Raw genomic sequence first — 20,246 nt, forward strand, 5'->3', positions numbered from 1 at the left:
GGGGTGTCAAAAGGTTGAACTGTGTACGTAGTTTCCTTTTGAACATCAGTACATCTGGTGAGCTTTGTGTTGTTGAATGCACAATGTTTCTGTATGTCACTAGAAAGCTATTGCGATGTTGAGAGAGCTTTTACCCTCAAAGCTTTCACTGCGTGCTTGAGCGATTGTACAAAACATTCAGCTACGCCGTTGCAGCTGTTCCAGGATTCCACTCTATGCTAATCAGCCTGTCTTCCCTTCCGTATATTTTCTCTCTGTTTAAAGCAGACAAACCTGCCGTGCACAAGCAGACTACCCGTTTCCGTGCCTCCTGCGCGGTCTCCCTGTCTCTACTCACCACAACGGTCAGCGTGCTGAAAACTGCGACCCTCCGTTTGAAGTAAGCCTCCGGTAATTTGCAGTTGTCCAATAGCTTTTATTGTTTTTGAAAACCCTTTTACTTACACTAGCGGCTGTCCCGATGGACTAGATGATTCGCCGATACCCTGCTGCAAACTGTACGGTGTCTAAGTATTTACCTGAGAGTTGTTTTTACCGCCACTACATTGATTTTGCCTTGGAGGGTGACGATATTTCTCCTACATCACCAGGTTAAAGTCCAACAGGTTTGTTTCGATGTCACTAGCTTCACCTGAGGAAGGAGCAGCGCTCTGAAAGCTAGTGATTCTAAGCAAACCTGTTGGACTTTAACCTGGTGTTGTAAGACTTCGTACTGTGCTCATCCCAGTCCAACGCCGGCATCTCCACATCATGATATTTCTCCTGACCTCACTCCTGATGGTGCCTGGGCCTGGATCCCCATCGATCATTCCTTCTTCTGGCTCACAAAATCGTCGGCGAAAGTTGATTTTCCCTTTTTTTGCTGTTTTACGGCCCAGATCCCGTTGCCAGTTTCTCTTTTGTGATCTTGTTTGTTGTGGCCACAAACAGAGAGAATCAGAGATGACACACGTCAAGTTTGTATTCTATTCTGCAAGGGGTTGATTGACAAGATGCTACTCAAACAGGGTACACTGGTGAACTGAACAAAAGTCCACAGAATACTCCGAAGACGTCATTGCGAAAGACGTGACAACAGACCAGCCGGTGCTGTTACTCTGATACATAACTAGGATCAATGTGATCTTCATTCTGTCTGATCTCACTGACAAACAGCCATGCTTTTCCGGACACGCACACACACACACACACACTCATCCATATACAATCCTTTTTCCTCTCCACTCGAGGTTGAAGGGATCAAGGCAGGCATTTTCCCAGGCCATTGGAAGTGGGAGGGCTGGGGAAACGGGGAAAAGGTCACCGGACTGGTATCCCAATGTCTTCCCATCACCTGTCTTTCCCAAGGGGTGGTCTGGAGTCCCGTCAGCAACCCACACAGGGAAAGCAGGCAGCATTTGAGAGAAATTTTAAGAGTGCAGTGGCTATTTTCCAACCGTGGGCCAGTCACTCGCAGCATCTGGAACATGGTAGCTTAAAAGGTGAGTGCACAGGGCGAAGCCATTGAGGCTAATAATAGTGGTCCTGGTAAAGAAATTGCTGACAGTTCCTGCCAGAGCCTCACACGACTCAATGGGGCTGCATACCCTCCCCATCCTCCCTTCCGTTATCTTCAGAAGTGACTCCCCCAAGTCACCACAGCACAAATCTCTCTGGAATCCTCTGTGAAGACTGATGTTGGCCCTTTAACTCCTGTGTGCTCCATTGCAATCCTAATTCATCATCCTGCCCGCCATCTCTAATTGGACAGAGATCCTCGGGAGGCAGGTTGGATGCTTTCCAGAAGGTTCACCCAGAAGGCCCATTACTCATGCCCAGACTCCCAAACCCGAAACCATCCTGTCATTTAAAAAATAAACAAAGGCAGTAATATTATGTTCCAGCTACATCCAGTGTACAGCATTCCAGTGCAGCATCGGGGGAGGTAATATTGCCCTTTGTTAATGTGGTCAACAAAAGCTGCCACAGCTGACTTCATTGAAGTGTCACTTGAAATGACAAAAATTGAAACATTCAAACTCACTTATCAGATTCTCCACAGTGAAATACCATCAGCAAGTATTGCAATTGGTCTGCGTTTCATTTGCAAGCTTGGTGTTGACAAAATGCTGCATTCTGTGTTTCTCAAAGTCATTACACAAACAAAAAAATCAAACACAGCCTAAAAGAAATTTCTGACACAGGTTTAACTTGGAGAGCCACGACTACCTGACAAAGGTGTTAATTTGTGGTCTACGTTTTATGACTAGAGAAATAAAGGCAGAAGGGGGGGATTTTCCATTCGCCTTTATTTGGGGGTCATATTGAACATACTGTCCTGGGCCAGAGGCCACACTGTCGGGGGCATAATGTCCAAGTTAGAGGGCTCTGCATGGCATAGAATTTACAGTCCAGAAGGAGGTCATTCGGCCCATGGAGTCTGCACCGGCTCTTGGAAAGAGCACCCCATTTAAGCCCACACCTCCACCCTATCCTGTAACCCCACCTAACCTAAGGGCAATTTATCATGGCCAATCCACCTAACTTTCACATCTTTGGACTGTGGGAGGAAACCAGAGCACCCGGAGGAAACCCGCGCAGACACGGGTAGAAGGTGCAAACTCCGCACAGACCGAGACCCAAGCCAGGAATCGAACCTGGGACCCTGGTGCTGTGAATCCACTGTGCTAACCACTGTGCTACCGTGCTGCCCTTGTTCTGTCATCTAAGGAATCTGGTCCTGGGAGTTAGAGGCATGGTACTGTGAGGCAGGTAGAATTATATTCTGTAAGTTGGTAGCTGAAAAGTCGCGGTGGGGGTATTGGATGGTCTCATAGGGAGGTGTTGGGGGTGTGGTCCCGGAAAGTTAGCCTGCATGTGGCCTCGAGAAGGCCTGGGGTCAGGGTGATGAACTGCATGGGGACATCAACATTAAAAGACTGAACAGTGATAGGTGAAAGGGGAATTAGGAGAATAGAGGGACTTGGTATTTGTTGGGGGATGTTGGAAATTGGCCTCACTCACAAAAGTCAACAGCTCCACTTTTGCGTTTACCCTGCAATGGAACAGTTTGAAAATCAAGCTATAAAAAAATCAGTCGGGAGGGGTCTTGGGGTGTAGGGGAGGAGTTAAGTGCAGAAAATCTGTCAATTGAAGCCCCTCTACCTGTTTTGTTCAAAGCATGGGGAACATGGCTCAGCTAAGTGATGGACACGAGGGTCTTAAGCAGAATGAATAAATCTTGCTTCTTTATTAGTGATGCGCATTCAGGTGAGAACCCATTACGTTTAGGTGCTACGGTGCTTATGGTCTTAATTGGCATCTGATCCTTATAGAAGCATGCCCGAATGGATACTGGCTCCAACAGTCAATGGCCACACTGCACAGAAGCAGCTTGGGCCCTACAAGTCTTTATGTTTCCAGTGCATAGGTCATGACATTCATAGAATTTCAGTGCTGAAGGAGGCCATTCGGCCCATCGAGTCTGCACCTGCCCTTGGAAAGAGCACCCTATCCAAGTCCACACCTCAACCGTAACCCAGTAACCCCACTTAACTTTTTTCGTCACTAAGGGCAATTTAGCATGGCCAATCCACCTAACCCGCACATCTGTGGACTGTGGGAGGAAACCGGAGCAGCCGGAGGAAACCCACGCAGACACGGGGCGAACGTGCAGACTCCACACACAGTGACCCAAGCCGGGAATCGAACCTGGAACCTGGAGCTGTGAAGCAACTGTGCTATCCACAATGCTACCGTGCTGCCTCATTCAAGCCACCTGGGGCGAAATTCTCCGTAGCCGGCAAGTTGGGATCGGCGATTGGGCGGACAATGGCTTCCGACGCCAGATTCGGGCCAGGTGCCGGTTTGATGCAGGTTTGTGATGCTCTGCCCCCTCCAAGTTGGCGTCATCGGGACGCGCGCCCACGATGCTCCGCCCTAGATGGGCCAAGTTCCTGACGCCGTGGGCCACGTGCAGTCCCAGCGGTCAGGAACCTGACGTGCCAGCTGCGGACAGTGTCCAGCGCTGCCACACTCATCCGGGATCCGTGCTGCTGACTGGGGGCTTCTGCTCGGGCCGGGGAGTGTGGTGGGAGGTGGACTGTGGAGTTTGGGTAGGCGGTTAGGGCTCCAGCACGGCCGACCCCAGGTTACCGGTTCTGGCCGGCAGCCCTGCGCGGCCCGGGACCCGGTGATTCTCCGGCTGTTTTCCGCGTGATGCACGAGTGGTTCACGTGGCGCCGGTTATATCCCCTCACCAGTACCAGAATCGGGGAGGGGGTCACGCCGATTTCCCTGTCGTGAACCACCTGCAGTTTCTCCATTGCCGCCGGAACTTAGCCGCAGGAACGGAGAATCTCGCTCTTTGTTTGCAGTCAGGACACAAGTGCAAGGATTGGGGGAAAGGCCACTGGAGGACAACCAGCACAAGACTGATTGTGGCTCTTCGGATTTGGGTCATTTGACCCTAATCCTCGTTGTGAATGCGCCTTCATGATTGAGGGGAAAGATCTGACACCAGTAGTCCTCCAGGCTGATATCATCCCGCAAGCTATGCCTTGGTGTGCACTGTGCAGATTAAAGGAAAGTCAAGAGCTGGAGAATGCATAGCTGCTGTGCAAATAGAGGGAGACAAATTAGCGGGAACTACCATTGATTGCTGAATTGTAGCCATTCACAGAAAGGAGGAGTGGAGAATGTAGGCTGCAGGCAATGCTGCCTTCTTGCTCGCTTTGATTAGACTGAGGAGGAGAAGGGCCCATTTGCTGATTAGCACAGCTTAGGGAGGACCATTGCCCTGCGGAACAAGAGCCAGCAGGGCCCAAGGAAATCCCAGATGCTGACGAGGATGGGGCAAAATCCACAAAGACGTTTGGTGCGATCAAAGGTCTACAGGAGTCACAGCTCATACATGGAGATAAGATGGTGCTGCAGACACTTTCACTTTTCTAGGGATGTATCTCTAATTTGCCACATGCCACATGAGGAACTCCCGTCATAAGGACTTGGAGGGCGTCCGATGCCAGTTGCTCTGAAGGTTAGTATCGCACTGAACATCTTTGCTGCACATCCTTCAATGGCTCCACTTGGGGCTTTACTGAATCCCACAATCAATGAAACAGAAATGCATAAAGAGTGGTGACGGCTGCCCTTTTCAATAAAGCTCACCATTACACCTAATGCCTCATAGATGAAGTAGGCCAGGCTGCCAGAGCTGCGGGATTTGCTGTGATCTCAAGCGTTTGTCAACTGCTGGGTGCCATCGACTCCACACATGTGGCCGCGAGAGCTACATGGTAACTGCCTGAGACTCATTAATAGGAAAGGATTTCACTCTCTAAATGTCCAGCTAATTTGTGATCGCAGAAAGGTGATCATGCATGCTTGTGCTAGGTACCCAGGTATATTTTGAGTAATTCCTAGGTGTCAGATATTTAAGGGAGCACATTGCCTAGAGAATTGGCCCCTTCGTGATAAGCGATAAAGAAATGGTGAATGATGCCTGTTGTTGTTGTTGCACAGTTTGTATCAAGCCCCTTTGAATGGAGACCCCCCCTTGGTCTCTTAAGGATACATTTCGGATGTTTGGACCACTCAGATGGGGCTCTCCAATACTCAACAATACATTGGTTGCTGTGCCCTGCAGAAGCCTGCGCTGAAAGGGGGAGATAGATGAGCCAGATATCTCCGAGGAGGAGGTTGCTGAAAGGGGTGAATTTTAAGCGGGTGAGGTGTTGGACGAACCACGTGAGAGGGCCATTGCACAGGAAGACCTGCCTGTGACAACTTCATAGCTGCAAGATTCCGGGAGGTTTAAGGTGAGGACAAATTGTTCCAAACACAATTCTCTTGTCTTCAATGCAGGGGGGTAACAATAACACCTTCATTGTCATTTTCAACGCATCACAAAAGGTCATCAATCTCACAATAATCATGGAGGAAGCACAATTCACTTTCAACTCTAATGATGGAGTCATCCTTGGAAGGCGCAGTACCACAGGGACTGTGTGGAATGGGATAAGCAATGCCACCCCTCCCCCTCTTTTACCACCTTCCCTGAGCTTACTGAAATATCTAAATCCCAGCACCTGCAACAACCATTCCTGTCCCTGCTCTATCCATGTCTCCGAAATGGCCACAACATCAAAGTCCCAGGTACGAACCCATGCTGCAAGTTCACCCACCTTATTCTGGATGCTCCTGGCATTGAAGAAGACACACTTTAAACCACCTTCCTGCCTGCCGGTATCCTCCTGCAACTTTGAAACCCTACTCATGACCTCACTACTCTCAACCTCCTGTATACTGGAGCTACAATTCAGGTTCCCAAGCCCCTGCTGAACTAGTTTAAACCCTCCCGAAGAGCATTAGCAAATTTCCCCCCCAGAATATTGGTACCCCTCTGGTCCAGGATGGGGGGAGTGGATCCATGGAGGTTTGCCAAGCCGCTGGCCTGGGAATTTTCCTTCTTTTCCCACGTCCATAGAGCCTACTCCCGGATAGATTTTTTCATTTTGAGTAGGGCGCTAATCCCGAAAGTGGAGGGAACGGAATATTCGGCCAAAGCCATCTCGGACCACCTTTGGGTGGAGCTGGAGTTGGGGGAGGAGAGGGGTCAGCGCCCGCTGTGGCGCCTCGATGTGGGACTGTTGGCGGATGAGGAGGTGTGCGGGCGGGTGCGGGGGTGCATTGAAAGATATTTGGAGGCCAACGACAACGGGGAGGTGCAGGTGGGAGTAGTCTGGGAGGCGTTGAAGGCGGTGGTCAGGGGAGAGCTAATCTCCATTAGGGCCCACAGGGAGAAGAGAGAGGGTAGGGAGAGGGAAAGTTTGGTGGGGGAGAATTTAAGGGTGGACAGGAGGTATGCAGAGGCCCCCGAGGAGGGGCTACTTAGGGAGCGACGGAACCTCCAGACGGAATTCGACCTGTTGACCACGGGGAAAGCAGAGGCACAGTGGAGGAAAGCGCAGGGGGCAACGTATGAGTATAGGGAGAAGGCGAGTCGGATACGGGCACACCAGCTTCGTAAGACGGAGGCAGCGAGGGAGATTGGTGGAGTTAAGGATAGAGGGGGGAATTCGGTGCGGTGAGAATAAATGAGGTATTTAGGGACTTCTGTGGGGATCTGTACAGGTCTGAGCCCCCAGCGGGGGAGGAGGGGATGTGACGATTCCTAGATCAGCTGAGGTTCCCGAGGGTGGAGGAGGAGAAGGTGGCTGGGTTGGGGGCGCCGATTGGGCTGGAGGAGCTGGTTAAAGGATTGGGGAGCATGCAGGCGGGGAAGGCCCCGGGGCCGGATGGGTTCCTGGTTGAATTCTACAGGAAATACGAGGACCTGCAGGGCCCGTTGCTAGTGAGGACTTTTAATAAGGCGAGGGAGGGGGGTACCTTGCCCCCGACAATGTCCAGGGCGCTGATTTCTTTGATCTTGAAGCGGGGCAAGGATCCATTGCAATGTGGGTCATACAGACCGATCTCGCTCCTCAATGTTGACGCTAAGTTTCTGGCGAAGGTGCTGGCTACGAGAATAGAGGACTGTGTCCCTGGGGTGATTCATGAGGACCAGATGGGATTTGTGAAGGGTAGGCAGCTAAATACAAATGTGCGGAGGCTCCTCAATGTGATTGTGATGCCCTCGGTGGAGGGGGAAGCGGAGGTAGTGGCAGCTATGGACGCGGAGAAGGCCTTTGATCGGGTGGAGTGGGAGTATCTTTGGGAAGTGTTGCGGAGGTTTGGGTTCGGGGAGGGATTCATCAGTTGGGTCAGGCTGCTATATCGAGCCCCAGTGGCGAGTGTGGCTACGAACCGGCGGAGGTCTGAGTACTTTCGGCTGTACTGGGGGACGAGGCAGGGGTGCCCCTTATCCCCCTTGTTGTTTGCACAGGCAATTGAGCCGCTGGCCATGGAACTGAGGGAGTCCAGGAAATGGAGGGGACTGGTCCGGGGGGGAGAGGAACACCGGATGTCGTTGTATGCCGATGACCTGTTGTATGTGGCGGATCCAGTGGACGGGATGGCGGAGGTCATGCGGATCCTTGGGGAGTTTGGGGACTTTTTGGGGTATAAACTTAACGTAAGGAAGAGTGAGCTCTTTGTGGTGCATTCAGGGGACCAGGGAAGGGGGATCGACGAGCTACCGCTGAAGAGGGCGGAAAGGAGGTTTCGGTACCAAGGGATCCAAGTAGCTAGGAGTTGGGGGGCCCTGCACAAGCTCAATTTGATGCGGTTGGTGGAGCAGATGGAGGAGGATTTTAAAAGATGGGATATGCTGCCACTCTCACTAGCGGGTAGGGTGCAGTCGGTCAAAATGACGGTCCTCCCGAGGTTTCTCTTTGTGTTCCAGTGCCTTCCCATTATGATCCCCAAGGCCTTTTTCAAACGGGTAAGCAGGAGCATCATGGGATTTGTGCGGCCGAATAAGACCCCGAGGGTGAAGAGAGTGTTTCTGGAGCGTAGCAGGAACAGGGGTGGGGGGGCGGCGCTGCCGAATTTGTGTGGCTATTATTGGGCAGCCAATGTGGCGATGATCCATAAGTGGGTAATGGAGGGAGAGGGGGCGGCGTGGAAGAGGATAGAGATGGCGTCCTTGTGGGTACGGTTTGTCCCGGGAAGGATGGATGGGGGGGATTTCAGAGCTGGCATCGGGCAGGGATTAGAAGAATGGGGACCTGTTCATCGATGGGATGTTTGCGAGACTAGGGGCGGTGGAGGAGAAGTTTGGGCTACCCCTGGGAAATGCTTTCAGGTACATGCAAGTGAGGGCGTTTGTGAGGCGGCAGGTGAGGGAATTCCCGCTGCTTCCGGCACGTAGGATTCAGGACAGTATGATTTCGGGTTTGTGGGTTGGAGAAGGCAAGGTTTCAGCGACTTACCAGGAGCTGAAGGAAGAGGAGGAGGCCTCGGTGGAGGAGTTAAAGGGCAAGTGGAAGGAGGAGCTTGGGGAGGAGATAGATAAGGGTCTGTGGGCTGATGCCCTGAGTAGGGTTAATTCTTCCTCCTCTTGCGCCAGGCTCAGCCTAATACAGTTCAAAGTTACTCACAGAGCGCATATGACAGGGGCGAGGTTGAGTAGGTTCTTTGGGGTGGAGGACAGATGTGGGAGGTGCTCGGGGAACCCGGCAAACCATGTCCATATGTTCTGGTCGTGCCCGGCGCTGGATGGGTTTTGGAGGGGTTTTGCAAGGACTATGTCCAAGGTGGTGAACGCCCGGGTCAAGCCGAGCTGGGGATTGACATTATTTGGGGTATCGGACGAGCCGTGAGTGCCGGAGGCGAAAGAGGCCGGTATCCTGGCCTTTGCGTCCCTGGTAGCCCGGCGGAGGATTGTGTTACTGTGGAAAGATGCGAAGCCCCCTACTGTGGAACCTTGGATCAATGACATGGCAGGGTTCACCAAGCTGGAGAGGATAAAGTTTACCTTGAGAGGGTCTGTGCAGGGGTTCCTCAGGCGGTGGCAACCCGGAGCGTTAGGAGGAGGTCAGCAGCAACAGTGGCCCAAGGGCGGGGGGGGGGGGGGTTTCCCTATTTGTGTTTTTAAATGTTATATGGGGGGTTATTGTATCTGGGGGAAATCCAATGTATAATTTCTGATTGTTGTGTTCTTGTTTCTTTCTTTTTGTTGGGGGGGGCGGGTTTTGTTGAAAATTTGTTGAAAAATTTGAATCAATATATTTTTAAAACAACAACATTTATTTTGTTCTGTTAATTGTTGCGTATGGTTATGCAAAAATTTTGCTTTTGACAAAAATTGAACAGAAATAATTTTTTTTTAAACTTGATCTTTGTGGACAATGAACCTTAAGTCAATGAGTGCTCAGCCATCCTCAGCAGGATGAACACAGACCTATGACATTGCACTCTCATTCTCCTCCAGCAGAGATTTCTAATGTCACCAAATGGAACCAACCTCCATCACTCAGCATCATGAATGGGGAGATTGAGAACTAATAAAGGAACAATGTTCATCTTTAAAAGCAGAGACCCAATAACTGCAGTGATAATCTTTAGTATTGTCACAAGTAGCCTTCCATTAACACTGCAACGAAGTTACTGTGAAAAGCCCCTAGTCGCCACATTCCGGCACCTGTTCGGGTACACAGTGGGAGAATTCAGAATGTCCAAATTACCTGACAGCACGTCTTTCGGGACTTGTGAGAGGAAACCGGAGCACCCGGAGGAAACCCACGCAGACACGGGGAGAATGTGCAGACTCCACACAGACAGTGATCCACATCGGGAATCGAACCTGGGACCCTGGCGCTATGAAGCAACTGTGCTAACCACTGTGCTACTGTGTCGCCCTCGGGTATGGTGCTCGATGATGAATACCACTGTAACCAAAACCTCATAGTCATTAAATAAATGCCATTGCAAGGCGCACTTTGGTGAAAAGACTCTTAACGTTGGTCACAACAAATACTTTATTACACCCACAAGCGACAGACTTAAGTGCAACAGCATTAGGAAAATCACTAACCTTGATCAACAATCCTCAAGAGGTCACATAATGTCTGCCTGAGATGCAAGGCTGACGTGTTTAGTGCAGCAATCATTTTCATACAGGAAATGTCTTTGTTCTTGTCACTGATGTGCAACTAAAGACAATTTGCTGTGATGAGATTGAGAGCGACTTAATGATACTGAGGAACAAGAGAGAGATATTTGGGTGCAGGGGATGTCACTTTGAAGCCTTGAATGAACGCAGACCTGACATCACGTCAATTAGCTATTCAATACCTGGGACTTGGGAGAAGAATAAGTTCGGAATATATTTACAATAGTGCAGAGTATATCGAGTGAATAAACACCTGTGTCACCATTGTGCATTCAAAATGTATTAATGTTCCTAGCTCTACCGCTACACCTAGGTGCATCAGCCCTGATATCAGCAGAGATGTGGAAGCAACCTGCTGGTTGCTATGCCCTGATGTTTGAAATGGCTTTGGTGGGTGTCCTCTGATGGCCCAAAGCCTGGAGGGTCCCAACCTGCAAAGGGTCTCTGCTCTGAGGCAGGTGCACATTAGCACAGTGGTTAGCACTGTTCCTTCACAGCTCCAGGATCACAGGTTCGATTCCTGGCTTGGGCCACTGTCTGTGCGGAGTTTGCACGTTCTCCCCGTGTCTGCGTGGGTTTCCTTCGGGTGCTCCGGTTTCCTCCCACAGTCCAAGGTGAGGTGGATTGACCATGCTAATTTGCCCTTAGTGTCCAAAAAGGGTTACGAGGATAGTGGAGGTGTGGGTTTAAGTAGGGTGCTCTTTCCAAGGGCCGGTGCAGACCCGATGGGCCGAATGGCCTCCTTCTGCATTGTAAATTCTATAATTCACCCTCGTTGGCCTGAGCTGCTGGAGTTGATGGGTTCACAGGCAATGGGGATTTGGTGTGGCGGGCAACCTTTGGAGACTCTGGGGTGGATGTCCCCTGGGTGCCTGTGCGGCACACCGCCTCCTTATGGTTGCTCGAGGGCCCCTCCCTGACTTGTAGAGGGAAGGAGCACCTGGAGGGAGGTCAAAGTGCCCCGTTCCCCTCTTGCCATAGCTAGAATGATGGAGTGCAGGTCCGAGCACAAATCTGGCAGAAACTGTACATTCCGCTGGACCTTGGTTTCCAAGGTGCCCACCACCCTTCTTTTGGAAACTTCAATGCACTCGTCTGCCGGAGCCACAACATCAGACAGAACGTGGACGGACTCCTACAGCCTTCAATCCAGTTGTAGCACAATCAATCACTCACGAGACGGGATGAGAAGAAGTCGAATGATGGCTTTATTACGCAGACTTGTTCCCCAGCAGTACAGTTACAGAATGCAGCTGCTGGGAGAACCCGGGCTCTTATACTCTGCCTTACTGGGTGGAGCCAGCAGGTGGCTGATCCAATCGGGACCCAGCTTCTATCCACCAATAGCCTCTCGGCATCACAGGGTACCTTAATACCCCGAATACATGCCACCACATTCACCCCTTGTTAAAAAAGAACCCGGCGGGGTAGTGGGCCGTATGGTGGTAAGGGTTTACAGAGTCGGTACCTAGGATGCCACTAACACGGCGGCTATGCTCCGATATCAACTACTAGTACTACTTACAATGCCGCTTTTACTGGGCAACCAAAAAAGATTATTTACAAAGGCATTTCTTGCTTTACTATGCTGATTCGATGAGTCGAATGGTGCCCTGGTCGTCCTCGCCGATCGTCTTAGCCCCAGTGGTGATGCAGGCGCTGGTTCGGGCCCCGTCGTCTCTGGGAGCGTCGCGATGCCTCTTCCCACTCCAATACCCCTATTCGGAGCCGGGGGAAGGACCGATCCACCCGGGAAGGGGGCGGCTGTGGGGTGCGCCGGTGGGAGGGAGGGGGTGATTGGTGTTGGGGGGGTGTGTGGAGCTCCAGAGGGGGTGACTGGCGTTGGGGGTGTATATGGAGATCCGGCGGGTGCCAAGTCCCGCAGGGAGACCGTGTCCTGGCAGCCGTCGGGGACACGTATTGGGGGTTCGCGTGGAGGAGATGAACCCTCTCGACCAACGGGTCTGATTTGTGCGTCCGCACATGCTTTCGGAGCAGGATGGGTCCTGGGGCTGCCAGCCAGGTCGGAAGTGACATTCCGGAGGAGGGCTTCCTAGGGAAGACAAGGAGGCGTTCGTGAGGTGTTTGATTTGTTGTTGTACACAGCAGCGACCGGATGGAATGGAGGGCGTCCGGGAGGACTTCCTGCCAGTGGAAAACTGGGAGACCTCTGGACCGTAGGGCCAGCAGGATGGTCTTCCAGACCGTGCCGTTCTCCCTCTCTACCTGACCGTTCCCCCAGGGGTTGTAACTGGTCGTCCTGCTCGAGGCAATGCCCTTGCTGAGCAGGAATTGACGCAGTTCGTCGCTCATGAAGGAGGACCCCCTATCACTATGTATGTAGGCGGGGAAACCGAACAGTGTAAAGATGGTGCATGTTGTATGTGAGATTCAGGGCGTTTGCGGTCTGGAGGAATTTGCGGAGGTTGGCATCGTGGTCCTGCTGGTCGTGGCCCAGATGGTGACTTGCCGAGGTATGGGAACGTGGCCCGCAAACTGTACCGGTCAACCATTCGGTCCATCTCCCGTTGGAAGAGCAAGACTCCGTTAGTCACGCCGAATGGAACCCTTAAAAAGTGATAGAGCTGCCCATCTGCTTCAAAAGCCGTGTACTTGCGGTCGCTCGGGCGGATGGGGAGCTGGTGATAGGCGGATTTAAGGTCCATTGTGGAAAAGACCTTGTACTGTGCAATCCGATTGACCGTGTCGGATATGCGGGGGAGAGGGTACACATCCAGCTGCGTGTACCTATTGATGGTTTGACTATCGTCTACGACCATCCTCTGCTTCTCCCCTGTCTTTACTACTACCACCTGTGCTCTCCAGGGACTATTGCTGGCCTGGATTATGCCTTCCCTCAGCAGCCGCTGGACTTCTGACCGGATAAAAGATCGGTCCTGGGCGCTGTACCGTCTGCTCCTAGTGGCGACTGGTTTGCAATCCGGGGTGAGGATCGCGAACAGGAAAGGCGGATCGACCTTGAAGGTCGCGAGGCTGCAGATAGTGAGTGGGGGTATAGGGCCGCCGAATTTAAACGTTAAACTCTGGAGGTTACATTGAAAATCCAATCCCAGGAGTGTGGCAGGCCAGAGGTGGGGAAGGACGTAAAGCCGGTAGTTCTTGAACTCCCTCCCCTGCACCGTGAGGTTCGCGATGCACAACACTTTTATCTCTACAGAATGGGAGCCTGCTGCCAGAATTTTTTTTTGATTACTCGGGTGGATCGGAAGGGAACAGCGTCTTACCGGATCGGGATGTATAAAACTCTCCGTGCTCCCAGAGTCGATCAGGCAGGGCGTCTCGTACCCGTTTATAAATACAGTCGTTGCTGCTGTTTGGAGCGTTCGGGGTCGCGACTGGTCCAGGGTCACAAAAGCGAGTCGTAGTTGCTGCATCGGGGCGTTTTCTTCAGGCCCAGTGGGGCCGTCCATCCCGGGGTCCTTAGTCGTCAGCCAAGATGGCGGCGTCCACGGGTCGCACACGGTCGGAGGCGGACAAGATGGCGCCGCCCATGGGTCGCACGTTGCCGGAGGAGCACAAAATGGCGGTGCCCATCCCTCCCGAATGGAGTCCGGGACCCAAGATGGCGGCGCCCGTTGGCCGCCCATGGATCGCTGGGGGGGTTGAGTTTGGGGTTCTCCCCCGGAGATTGCGGCCAACCCCCGGGCCTGGCACACTGCTAAAAAGTGCCCCTTTTTGCCGCACCCTTTACAGAGGGCCGAGCTGGCCGGGCAGCGCATTCGGGGGTGTTTCCCTTGCCCACAAAAGTAGCAGCGGGGCCCCCCCGGGTGATCTGCTGCTCTGGCAGCGCAGGCCTGCGGGGGGGGGGGGGGGGGGGGGGAGGGTCCCGGGGGTTCGGTCGCGACGGGGGTCCACGGTGCCCAAGGGGCTGCCGCGCAGTCGGGGGTGTAGGCACGGGCGTTCTGCGATGCCACATCGAACGAGGCCGCGAGGGCCTGTGCCTCTTTGAGGCCTAATGCGTCTCTTTCCAGCAATCACTGGCGAATTTGGGATGAAAGCATACCTGCCACGAACGCATCTCGGACCAGTAGCTCTGTGTGTTCGTTAGCCAAAACCGATGGGCAGTTGCAGTTCCTCCCCAGTATTAACAGCGCACTGTAGAATTCGTCCAGCGATTCCCCGGGAATTTGCCATCTCGTTGCGAGCTGGTGGCGTGCGTAGACCTGGTTTACGGGCCGAACGTAGATTCCTCTCAGCATGGCGAGCGCCGCCTGGAAATCGTCCGCATCCCCTATGAGAGTGTAGATTTCCGGGCTCACCCTGGAATGCAGGACCTGTATTTTCTGTTCTTCTGTAGGTATGCCGGGGGCCGTTCGGAGGTATCCCTGAAAACACGCTAACCAATGTTTAACAGTGGCCGCTGAGTTTGCCGCGTGGGGGCTGATCCGCAGACACTCTGGAATGATTCGGAGCTCCATGTCCTTTAAAGTTTGCGTATTACATTTTAGCACAATCAATTCCTCACAAGACGTGATGAGAAGGAGTCGAACGATGGCTTTATTACGCAGACTTGTTCCCCAGCAGCACAGTTACAGAATGCGGCTGCTGGGAGAACCCGGGCTCTTATACTCCGCCTTACTGGGTGGAGCCAGCAGGCGGCTGATCCAATCGGGACCCAGCTTCTATCCACCAATCGCCTCTCGGCATCACAGGGTAGCTTAATACCCCTAATACATACCACCACACCAGTCTAGTGACAGCCGCTGACAACTCTGCCTGATGTTCCCCTGCCTGTCTCTGCATCACCAGCATTTCAAATTCCAGAGACTTGTTCCGATTCCAGAGACTCGTCATCAGGCTCGGCGATCTGGTCTCGAGCAGATCTCTAAATATCAAAGACATTGTCTGCTACTGCCTCCGCCTGCTGTGGACACGTGTGGGGTGATCACCAGATAGTGACTCTGAGTATATTCTAGAACTGGCTTCCACTGTGGTGTGTGTGTCTGCACTGATGGAAGGTGCAGGCGAATACAGTGTTCATCTATTGGTTCCTCATTATCTTCATCGAGTGGTCTGGGGGATGGGACTAAAGGCGCTTCTTCCACCTTTTCTTGCTAGTGGCTGAAAAAGAGATAAGAGATAATGAATGATTGCTAGAGATAAGAGATAATGAATGATTGTTTAGGCCGGCTCCTACTCTATAGGTCCCTCAGTAGTTGATGTATACTGCATGGAGCCTCAGGCTTGTTTGGGGAGCCTGATCTCGTCATGCACACAGAAACAATCTCTGTCCTCACCAACCAGCTCTGCGGCCTGCTCTTCATGGGAGGAGAGTATCCTCAGCCCCCTCTGGTCCTGGCTCTCTCCTGCCAATTGTGGTGGATCTGGTCCTGTATAAAGAACATACAGTACAGAAGGAGGCCATTCGGCCCATCGCGCCTGTACCGGCCCATTTAAGCCCTCACTTCCACCCTATCCCCGTAACCCAATAACCCCTCCTAACCTTTTTTGGTCACTAAGGGCAATTTATCATGGCCAATCCACCTAACCTGCGCATCTTTGGACCGTGGGAGGAAACCGGAGCACCCGGAGGATACCCCGCAGACACGGAGAGAACGTGCAGACTCCGCACAGACAGTGACCCAGCAGGGAATCGAACCTGGGATCCTGGCGCTGTGAAGCCACAGTGCTAATCACTTTTGCTACTGTGCCTCCCTAGTTGATAGTTGGATTAACTATAAAAATACTACAAGAGCAGGTCAGAGGCTAGGCACCTTGCCTCCTGACTCCCCAAATCTTATCCACTCCTTCCTCCGCTACAAGTTGCACTGCAGGAACTCACAAAGGTGCCTTAGGCAGCACCACCCCACCACCTGGAGGTTCCCCTCCAAGTCACTCACCGCCCTGAGTTGGAAATATATCGGCCGCTCCTTCACTGTCACTGGGTCAAAATCCTGGAGCTCCCTAATCACACTGTAGGTGTACCTACACTACATTGACTGCACTAGTTCAAGAAGGCAGCTCACCACCACCTTCTCAAAGGCAATTAGGGATGGGCAACAAATGCTGGCCTTGCCAGCGAAGCCCACATCCCGTAAAAATGAGCATGACGGATGAAAGACCAGTTGAGAAGGTGTAGGTTTCCAAAAGTTAGGATGATGAGCAACTCCGAGGAAACCTCCAGGTGGTGGTGTTCCCAGGTATCTGCTGCTCTTGTCCTTCTGGATGCCTGCTATGTGTGCTGAAACCTGCCCAGTAAGGGAATAAGACACCATTTGTACAAAAACGTACATATGATGGGGTCTTAAAGAGGCTGGAAAACATTCAGGGTTGATGTCCCATCTACTGGTCATGTGTGACCTGTGGACACTAACCCTTGGCCTTATGAGAGTGTGAATTTGGAGTGAGAAGACTCATTTACCCTTGCGCGACGTATCAAATCATTCATTTGTTTCCTGCACTGCTGTATGGTTATTTTTTGCTTGTCAGGGTCAATGACCTGCCTGGGAACTCCTCCCAGGCCGGCGTGGTCAGATGGGTGAATCTCCTGCTCCCATCTCATGGAATGAGGACCTCCCGGATTTCCTGGATGCCCTGGAGGAGAATCCCCAGGGAGGCCTCGCTGACCATGGTGCAGACGGTTTGGTTCTTCTGGACGCCACTGAGAACCAGAAGTTAGTGAACGGCTGTGTGGGTGCCAGGACCATCAGGTAATGGTGGGACGGACAAATCCCTGTCCACTCCTCGCAATGCATAAATACTGAGCAGAAAATCGGGCGTGAAAATCCACCCTCCCTCACAACAGGAATCATGCTGACTTTCCCACCCGCCACTGCACTTTAGTCTCCAGAATGGAAAATTCCGCCCACTGCTTCGGAGCAGATGTTTCTTTTTTCTCGAGGGGATTCCCTGATTAATCAGATACACTCGTCCTTCCAGTCCAGTGACTGCTTACTGCAACTGAAGCGAATAGAAAGTTTCATAAAGCAACTCTGTAGGCGTGACGGTTTGGGGGGAAATGGCTACAACATGTATTTATTTGCATTAATATCTTGTCTGGCAACTTCCTTACATTGGACCTGGAAACAAATGTCTCTATGATGGGATGGTTGCCTGGAAGCGGTTGACAGAAACTGTAGATGTTACTGTGCTGGAAGGGCTGGGTTACAGGAACGTGTGTTCTCTGGTTGTGTTGGTGCATCTGGTAAGCATGAGGCTTCTTAAAGCAAACGAACGGTAAATCGCAGAACCAAAACTTTGGGGAAAAAATGTTGAAACATTAGATCAGGAAAGGGAATGAGGGAAATGGTGGAGATATTAGGTGGGGCGATGAAAGATTGGGGCTGAGAATTGCCAGTCCCACCCTTGGCAGGACTTGACGGGGCGGGGCAGACCAGCCGAAGGTGCGTTGACTTCGGGAAAGACCAGGAAATCCCGGCCTTGGTGGATTGGTTGGGTTTCCATCCTCCTTTAAAGGAGGGGAAGGAAAGGGGAGTGTAGGATTGCGAGCTATAGGTGACTGAAGACATGGGCACATGTAGTAACCCGAGGAAAGGTGTGAAAAAGTAACACTGGGGGCGAAATTCCTCCATTTTGGGACTACGTCCTGTGGCGGGGTGGGATCGTGGACCACAATAATTATGCAACCAGGTGTTTCATGCAGAATTCCATGGCAGGGCAGACCTGAAGGTGTATATGCCACCATCTTCTCAGGGCACCATATTGAAAAGGCGGCCAACAGCCCTGACTCACTATTGAAGAAAGAAGCTGGACCACCTAAAAATGAAGATGGACCTCTGGGATCACGCTAAGGCCGTTAGATAGACTCCCTCCAGGACAGCCAATCTGGAGGGTCCAACTGCAGATACACATCCAAAACAATGCAGTGACATTGCAGAGTCCAAGGTTGCCGGCAACCTCCATCTTGAAGGCAACCCAGCATTGTTCAGATGCGTCTCAACGTCTTCCAAACCCCTGTCGCGTCGGCATGGTTTCCTGCCGGTGTCACAGAGAATCGGGCGTAAGTGAAAGATTCTGGTTGCACCCCCAACTGCATCCCATCCGCGGGATGCATACTAGTTTCACACTGGCCTCTGGCGGGTTTCCCGATGCACCATGGTAAGCACCAGTGGAAGATCTGATGGGAAACTCGCACTGCCGCAAAATCGATTTTTGGCACTCCAGTGATATTCCACCCACTCCCCTCCACCCGTGCCTGCCGTCAAACTCACCAATGGGGGCTTGAGAAAATTCCACCCCGAGTTGTTATCAGCATGCTTGTTGTGGTGGTATGTATTAGGGGTAATACGGTACACCACGTGTCGACAGGCTATTGGTGGAGGGATGCCAGGTCCTGATAGAATCTGCCACCTACTGGACTCCACCCAGAAATGCCGGTATAAGAACCCAGTTTTTCCCTCCATTTCCCTCAGCAGCTGCATTCTGTAACCCTGCTGGGGGTAAAGTTCTGCTTAATAAAGCCGTCAATTGACATTACCTCAACCTGCCTCGCGTCATATTGACGGTGCTACACTCGTGAAAACTGATTCCATGTCGGTGGATGATATCACCAAGGGACAACATATAGATAAGGAAGACTGATTTCCAGGATAGGGCCTTAAGAGACACCAAAGGGTAGCAGTGTGAGGACTGGAAGAAAAATCATTGCTGGAAATATTTTGGTCACAATCAGAAAACGCATGTGCCCAACCGAGCGAAGATAGTCCTGCTGAACTGGAGCACAGAGGAAAGGTGTTGGAGAAGGACTGTGTCAGAGGCTGCAGAGTGGTCAAAGGGGACATGCATTTTATTGTGGAAGAAGGCAGCAAATGGTCGGAGGAAGAAGAAAAGGTGAACACGGGGAGAGAGAGAGTCATTACAGGGCTGAAACTCACAACGATGCAATTGTCTTCACGCAGGTAGTCAGGCTGTGTGACGTTGGTCCAGAAACAACCTCGATCAGGCAACACCCAGGGAAAGTGAATGGAAGAGTTTTTTAAATATCCATTATTCCCTTGTGTGTTTTTCATTCTGCCAACCTATCAGCTCTCTGTAAAAGAAGAACAGGGGAGTTAACCTCAATATCCCAGATAACATCTATTCCACAATCTACATCACTAAAACAAATGATCAGCTCTTTATCACGTTGTTGGAGGAGCTTGTTGGGTGCTGGGTGAAAAATGGCTGCTACATTTCCGACACGAGAACAGTGGCTTCAAAAATATTTCATTAACTGATGTGTGCTTTGGGTCTTCTGGGCTACGGTCTGGGCGCAGTGCCAGGGTTGCAAGGCCAAGGGTGGGTGCTCTGGGGAGCCCCATTGGAGGGGTTCCCCTCATGTGTGTGTGGGGGGGGGGGTTGGGGGCAACGCTTGTTGGGGAGTTGGGGTTGTGCATCTACTGTGGTGACCGTTTGAGAGCAGAGGGGTTTAATGGGGACCTCTTGCAAATACAAAAGGAAATTGAAAAGTTCCATTTAAATTATATGTTCCAAGAAAACATGTGTGTGGAGTTAATTTATCCGAACTATTAGCCGTACCCACCCAGTATTCAAATAGTCTTTCAAGTCAACAATTTCAACTTTGTTTTGAGTGGGAATTTTAATGCTGTGGCAAAATGTGAATATTTGTTTAAGTAAAGTGCGTCATTGGGCATTAATTAATGGTAATGATGTTATGCTCAAGCAATATGTTCTGTTTCTTCTGCTGGGTTGAGAATTGTTAGTTGAGTAATTTGTTCGAAATAGGAATCAC

This window comes from Scyliorhinus torazame, chromosome 16, assembly GCF_047496885.1.
Source record: "Scyliorhinus torazame isolate Kashiwa2021f chromosome 16, sScyTor2.1, whole genome shotgun sequence".
In the NCBI taxonomy this organism is placed as follows: Eukaryota; Metazoa; Chordata; class Chondrichthyes; order Carcharhiniformes; family Scyliorhinidae; genus Scyliorhinus; species Scyliorhinus torazame.